Here is a 6,076-nt window from a genome sequence, read left to right on the forward strand (position 1 = left end):
AAGCATCTGGATATCATGCATCGGATCTTCCGCAACACTCTCTTTCCTCGCATTGGCAACTTTGACGAGGTGCATGGTTCTCTAGCTGAGATGCTTTTGCTTTGTGAGGAGGCTATCACTAAGGAGTCTGCCCCTCTCGATATTTCTGACGTGATGTTCACTGAGCTCTGGAACTGCATCATGAACCGCAAGGTTCCCATCTACGTGCCCTACTTGTTTGCCTATATTCGCTAGAAGTGGCACGACACCTATTTGATTGAGGAGTTCCACCTTCAGGCTGATTACTTTGTGCACGATCTTATCAGGCTCCGCATCAAGGACAAATGGGCCAACCCATCAACTTCGTCTCAGCACATGGACACTGACACAGAGACTGCTGCTGAAAGAGGCACCGCTTCTCAGTCCCACTCTTCTGCTATGCCATCTTGGGCAGTGAAACTGAAGGATAAAATGAAGACTCTCTTCTGTATGCAGGCCAAGGGACAGTATCAGACTCGTGTGGCCCAGAAGGAGAACCGTCAGAGGCACAAGCGTGTCCTGAGGACACTTGATGTTGATATCTCCAACAGCTCAGAGGACGACATCACTCCAGAGTCTGCTTGGATGCGGGCTCAAGGTTATCAGTGGTCTGATGCAGAGGAGGAGGCGTCTGAGGAGGACAATGAGGAGGAGCAGGACGATCCGGATGCCACGGACGGGTCTGGGGCTGATGAGGATGAGGAGTGACCACCTGTGTCATTAGGTGTGCCCCTTTTTGGTGTCTTGTGCCAAAGGGGGAGAGAGTCTAGGAGCTGGATTTGAGATTTGAGCTTTGCTTAGCTTATCGTGTTTGCTTTGAACTTGGTTTGCTTTTATTTGCTATCTTTGCTTTGTTTGATGTGAGACTTGAACTAGTGTGAGATTTATTTCTATCATATGCTATGAGTCATATGCTCCTTATTTTTATATACCACTATCTTTATGTTCACATGTTATTCACTCTGCAAATCCGGTATTTTCATCAATCCACCAAAAAGGGGGGAGATTGTTAGGGCATAGTTTATGCCTAAGTAATTTTGTGATTGATAACAATACCGCAAAGGACTAATCGTTTGTGTTAAGATTTCAGATAACACATGTCAACGACACAAGATGACTCGCCCCCTCTTTCCATGGAACAGAAGCACGGTGTACTCTACGATTCTCTTTCTTTGAGTCATAGGAACGCCGTACTATTAAGAGGGGAACCGTAGTGGAAAGGTTTGGGTGGAATCAATTTTGCACACACACACTTTATCTCCTTTCCCCTTACCTGCAACTTTGGAGTGGCTGCCGCCTCTGTGTTTATCTCATCTAAGAAAATGGTCCCTCAGCGGTAGTACCGCTAGCCCTAGCGCAAGTACCGCTAGTGCTGGCGGTAGTACCGCTGTGCTGGCGGTAGTACCGCCCCTGGTCAGCGGTAGTACCGCTCCAGGAGCTTAGTACCGCCTTCCTAGCGGTTGTACTTCGACGGACCTTTTTGCGAAGACTTTCTTGGCGGTGGTTGCCCCGTAGTGTTTATGCACTATCATGGGCCCAGCGGTAGTACCGCTGCAGCCAGCGGTAGTATCGCTGGAGTGCTAGCGGTAGTACCGCTGCAGCCAGCAGTAGTACCGCTAGGCTCGGGCTGTGAGTGGGAAAACGGTTGGATTCCCCCCCCCCCCACTATATAAGGGGTTCTTCTTGCTGTGGAACCCTACCTTTGACCCTCCCAAGCTCCATTGTTGCTCCCTAAGCTCAAAAGTGCCTGTTCTCTCTCCCTAGCCAATCAAACTCGTTGATTCTTTAGGGATTGGTTGAGAAGGCCTAGATCTACACTTCCACCAAGAGAAACGTTGATTCCCCCACCAATCCCTTGCGGATCTTGTTACTCTTGGGTGTTTGAGCACCCTAGACGGTTGAGGTCACCTCGGAGCCACATTCCATTTCGGTGAATCTTCATGGTTTTGTTGGGAGCCTCCAAGCTTTGTGTGGAGTTTGCCCCAACCTTGTTTGTAAAGGTTCGGTCGCCGCCTTCAAAGGGCACCTATAGTGGAATCACGGTACCTTGCATCGTGTGAGGGCGTGAGGAGAATATGGTGGCCCTAGTGGCTTATTGGGGAGCATTGTGCCTCCACACCGCTCCAACGAAGACGTAGTTCCTATCAAAGGGAAGGAACTTCGGTAACACATCCTCGTCTTCATTGGTTCCACTTGTGGTTATCTCTAACCTTTACTTCGTGTATGCTTATGTTGTTGTCTATCTCTTACTTGTCTTAGTAGTTCTTGTTGTTACCTTCATATAGGTTCACCCCGTTGATGCTATTTTTGTGAACCCGTATGTTGCTTACCCTAACTTGCTAAGATTAATTAAAAAGTGGTCGTTGCCTATTCACCCCCCTCTAGTAAACCATATCGATCCTTTCAATTATCATCAGTATTTAGAATCAGGGGGCAGTGGTCCGAAACCTCTCTTATAATCTTCCTAACAAAAGTAAAAGGAAACAGGTGTTCCCAGGATTTGGACATGAAAACTCTATCCAGTTTCTCCAAAGTAGGATCCTGTTGGTTATTAGACCAGGTATAAATGCCACCACTCATATCCACCTCACGCAAGGAAAGAGCATTAATAATGGAGTTAAAAAGGTCCGAGGAGTGTCCTAGCCTCACCCTCTTGTTTTTCTCCCCAACAAATCTAAGAATATTAAAGTCCCCCTCCACAATGTAGGGGCAGGTAATGTGACTGCATATAGCCGCAAGGTCCGTCAGGAAATCAGTTTTGAACTCTTCATGCACTGATCCATACACCACCAGAATACAACATTTCATCTTAAGAATCTTGTTCCACAACTCGAAATTCATAAGATACTTGCCCTCAACACAGTTTACCACATCAAACACATTACTTCTAAAGCCACCTAATATTCCACCCGACTTTCCTTCCGAAGGGATCCGCTTCCAACTGAAAGCTTCTCCAGGATCAAATTTTCTCAAGAATTTAGGAGAAAAATCCTTCTTCATAGTTTCTTGCATCCCAACAAAATCAAGCTTATAGTCTCTGACCAAGTCAGAAATATATGTCCACATGCCTCTCTTCCCAATCCCCCTACAATTCCAAAAGAGACTAATCATTTTTTCTGTTTTTTGGAATTTGGGTTTTGGTGCTAGGTTTGCGAGGAGACATAGCCTTACCTGCACCATCCCCCACTTTCTGCTTTTGACTTCTAGTCACAGGTTTAGAGATAGTAATATTAACTTTTTTCCTTTCTTTCTTCCTGGATCTAACCACAGTAAAGTCATCAGCATCTAAGCCCTCATCTCCTACCCACTCAGTATCTAAGGGAGATGCTTCTCCAGCAGCATTAGTGATAAACAAAATTTTATCTTGCTGATTATCACTCTTATCAACTTTTTTTAGCAATATTAGCTCTGGAAATCTCAAGTTCTCTTATTATATCTATGGTTTTAAAATTATCATCAGGAATATTAACACCCATTTTGACAGCAGCAGATATAATCTCAAGATTTGATAAAACTCCAAAAGAATTACCACGAGATATGTTGTTACCTTGTAAATCTCTCTTTTGAGCCAGCCTCTCAGCTCTGACACCCATATGCTCCACATTGGCCCCCACATTCCTCTGGCTAAACCTGACTTGCATTTCCTCCCTCACAGGAGGAGTAGGAATCACTTCCACTTTCTCACTAGAATTATCAGGGGACCGCACCAAATAGGATTGTATTTTTTGATTACCAGAGGTTTTACTAGGATCCATCTCAGTTACCACAGGTTCCCCCATACAAGCATCAAGATATGATGAGAATTTTTTACCAGAAACAGAAAACAGAGCTTGGCACAATATGCATAGAGTTCACTATAATTTCATCATAGGATACCATTTCAGAGTCCACATTCCCCCCTTCCTCATTGTTTTGAATCTTTTGAGCCTCTTCCACCATAGTATCAATACGTAGTTCATTACCCACTTCTTCACTTTCCTCCTCAAACAACATGTCCTCACTCTCATTTTGTTTTCTTCCACAGGATTTGTCGTGGTTTTGTCACGGCAGATGTCCTTGTGAAAGGACTTGATACTGGAGCCATCGCACCTTGGTGGCGACTCAAAGGGGTTAAGCGGGAGAGACACGGCGATTTACCCAAGTTCGGCCCCTCGAGAGGAGGTAATAGCCTACGTCCTGCTTTTGTGTGTATTGATATGGATTCGATTACAAGGAAGGCGTAACTCGCCTAAACCTAGCACTCGATGATTTCTAACCTGCCTCTCCCCCTCCAGACTCGCCTTTATATATAGGTCGAAGCCTTAGGGTTTACAAGAGTCCCTTCCCCTTTACAAATCGTGACCACCACGGTCTCTAAGTCACCAACCTGCAAAGCCCAGAGACCTTCCATAAATCATAACCATCCTGCGACTTTGAACCGCCCAGGCTGAGGCCCAACTAGCCCTAAAGGATGAATCGCCTTACAAGTAACCCGGCCCATATTCGGCGGGTCACTTAATAGGAAATATCCCCAACATTAGGCCCCAAATTGACTTGAATCTTCATGCCAATGCTTCCGTTTTAGTCAAAGGCGATTCACTCCTTCGTGTTCCTCCATACGCCAGAAATTTTAACTCGCCAACTGGTACTGGAAAAAGTTTTTGAGCCGCCAATGCATTTTCCGTCAGCGCTTTCCTTAGCCCTCGATTTTCGGGATCTCCAACACGATCCCAACGGATCTTTTAGTGCATCATTATCCCAAAATTTTCGGACGTCATCATAGCGAATCTTTTCTTTCTCGACGGTTCCCGCTCACGGCGCCTCGATCCCCGCGCCCGTCCTGATAAATAGGCGGAAGGGACAGGGCTGACACCGGCCACCTACCAGTCTCGTCAGTCCCTCCACCATCATCACAGCGAGAAGAGACGCCCCGCATCCCGAAGGCTTCGCCGCCGGCCGCAAACTCCACCCCCGTCCGAAGAATTCCAGTGCCTCCCGCAAGCCGTCGCCGTTCGGGGAGCTCCAGCGCCGCCCGCAAGCCGTCGCCGTTCGGGGAGCTCCGGCGCTGCCCGCAAGCCGTCGCTGTTGCCAGGTTCCGCCGCCGCCAAAGGTCCCTTCATTCCCCGGGACCCCCGCGCTTCCCCAACAGCCTCCATCACCGCCGATCTTCCTCGACCAAGATCTTCAGGTTAGGCTCCTGTTTCCCCCTCTTTAAGGGTAGATTTACTTCTTGTTGATACTTCCGCCATTGCCATGGTTCCGAAGCTCTCCGTTCGTAACCATCTATTACCCTTGAACCGATCAGTCCGTGCGCCATTAGGGCACCCAGTGCCTTGAATAGTCTTATCCATCTGTGCTCTTGCGAATTTTCCAAATACGCCCGTTTCTTCACATATGGGGCATCACCCTGATCACACATCGCTCATGTTTTAGCCATGTCCGTAAGTTTCTATATCTGTCGAATAGATCCATTCCTCCTTCACTGTTTGTAAAAAGCTGTTTGGAAACTTCGTCCCTCCCTTAGTGTTTTGGAAAGAATAAATTTCATCGCCCACAGTAGCATTGCTTCCGAGAATAGCCCTGCTCCGATAAGTCGCCACATCAGCCCAACCCGGCCTCCCAGTCCGGCGGGTCAAGCAAGAACTGATCCCGATTCACATAATAAATGTTCGAGACATGTAATACCATATTCTTATCTATTTGTAGCATGGGTGCCGTTTTCAAGAGCGACTGGCTTCCTACCAAAGTCGATGATGCTGTTTTGGCGAATTACGTGAAAACGGGCTGCTTGGATCCTCAAGACGTCATTGGATGGCGCACCGGGTTAGGAGAAGACCTCCCCAACCCCAAGGAAGGGGAGATAGTAGTTTTCGTGGAACACTTGGAACGGGGTTTCAAACCGCCCGGATCTAAATTCCTTAGGGACGCTCTGACCTTCATGAATGTCCGACTCCAGGATTTGGGCCCCAATTCCATAAGCAACCTAAGTCAATTCCAAGTCCTTTGCGAAGCTTATCTGCGGATCGAGCCTTCCGTCCCTCTGTTTTGGTACTTTTTCCACTTGAATCGCCAGACGGAA

The sequence above is a fragment of the Hordeum vulgare genome, chromosome 3H (genome assembly GCF_904849725.1).
Source record: "Hordeum vulgare subsp. vulgare chromosome 3H, MorexV3_pseudomolecules_assembly, whole genome shotgun sequence".
Classification (NCBI taxonomy): Eukaryota; Viridiplantae; Streptophyta; class Magnoliopsida; order Poales; family Poaceae; genus Hordeum; species Hordeum vulgare.